The following is a 1,600-nucleotide window of genomic DNA, read 5'->3' as shown; positions in this document are numbered from 1 at the left end:
TTTATGTGCCACCGGCACGAAGGCCAGTCAGGCGGTACTGGCAACGGCCACGCTCAAAATGGTGTATTTTACGTGCTACCTGCACAGGGGCCAGTCCAGCGGCACTGACAGCAACAACAACAACAACAACAACAACAATAATAATAATAATAATAATAACAACAACAACAACAACATCAAAAACTACCTTAGGAATGAGAACCCAGGTTCGAAATTTCCCCAAGGCACCTGATGAAGGCTGGAGGGTACATCAGCTGAAACGTTGTGTTAACAACAAACAAGATGAGGACAAATATCCATCAAATGTAAATTATGTAAAATGTTATTCATTTCAATATAATTCGATTTATTGTTATTTAAAATGTTTTATGATATTTTTCCTTATATTCAGAGTTTTGACGCTGCATATTCATTTCTAAAGGAGAAGAAAGTGTTGACTTATATAACACCAAAATGCTCATCTTGTAATAAGGAAAGAAGTCTGATAAAATACAAGGAAGGGGAGATTTTTTCGATGCTCCACACACAAAACTGAAAAAAGACTCTGTTAAAAGATCTTCATTTCCCGAAAACTGTAAGCTGAGACTCCAAGATTTTATTCTTCTGACGTACTTTTGGTCCAGAAAAATCTCCATAAATGTTTCATCTGATATGACAGGTCTTTGAGAAACAACAGTGATACAGTGGTACCAGTACATGAAAGACATAACAAGTCATCATCTTGTATGTAATCCCGACCAAGTTAGAGGATTAGAAAATTACTATTTGAAATCTCAGAATGAGAGATATTTCAGCAACAGTACTTTGGAGTAAAAATTATTTGCCAACATAACATGGCAGTCCTGGTTTAGGATGAATGTTACTGTAATTTAGCCCCAGGAAACATTGTCTCCAGCTGGCTATATGACACGATCTGTGTCTTTATATTTTCGAACAAGGGAATCTAGCACCCCCACTCAGCTCAAAACAATAACCCGGAAATCGCGATACACTTCAAGTGGGGGTGCATCAAGTCAGGCTTAGGGCTTGACAACAACAGCAACAAACACGGAAATTGGAAATGTTTCGGAACTAACTCAGCTTGCTGTAATTTTCTCTCTGTTTCAGTTATCCATGAATAAACAGACAGACAGACAGACAGGCAGGCAAATGGACAGACAGAGATAGAGATAAGCGAGATAGAGAGAACAAGGAATGGTACGACAGCAGATTAAATACTTTCATGTCCTGATTCTCCCTCTAGGTTCCTAAGACTTCGTCGTCATGCTCTTAACCTTTCCCTCTTAATAAAACTATACCAGTGATACACTACGGTCAAAACTATAGCGCTTTCTCTCCAACCAAGCGCTAGTCACAACAACTTCTGCTACTTAAATCATATGACTGGCCTAATAGGCAAAAACGGAATCGATAAATCACTAGAACACGTGACATTTTCATTTAATGTCCAAAGTTTTCTCTTGGGTTAATAATTCCAAGAACAAATTATTAAACAACTCGCTTCCACTTAATAATTTCATCCATAAACAGAATGGTAAGTCTGAAACTTTATTGCAATGCTCCCTTCTCTCTCTCTCTCTCTCTCTCTCTCTCTCTCTCT

The 1,600-nt window shown here is 38.1% G+C and overlaps 1 long non-coding RNA gene across 1 annotated transcript in view; it reads left to right on the top strand.

Annotated features, from left to right (window-relative positions):
* Nucleotides 1–900: 900 nt before the first annotated feature.
* The window catches only part of LOC128249983 (uncharacterized), a 4,188-nt gene continuing 3,488 nt past the window's right edge, over nt 901–1,600 (top strand). The window contains exon 1 of the long non-coding RNA XR_008266129.1: nt 901–1,534. This is a non-coding gene — a long non-coding RNA (uncharacterized LOC128249983). The remainder of the gene's footprint in view (nt 1,535–1,600) is intronic.

The sequence above is a fragment of the Octopus bimaculoides genome, chromosome 1, assembly GCF_001194135.2.
Source record: "Octopus bimaculoides isolate UCB-OBI-ISO-001 chromosome 1, ASM119413v2, whole genome shotgun sequence".
Taxonomy (NCBI): domain Eukaryota; kingdom Metazoa; phylum Mollusca; class Cephalopoda; order Octopoda; family Octopodidae; genus Octopus; species Octopus bimaculoides.
Note: the sequence above shows the minus strand (reverse complement) of the source record. Positions and strands in the feature narration are given on the sequence as shown.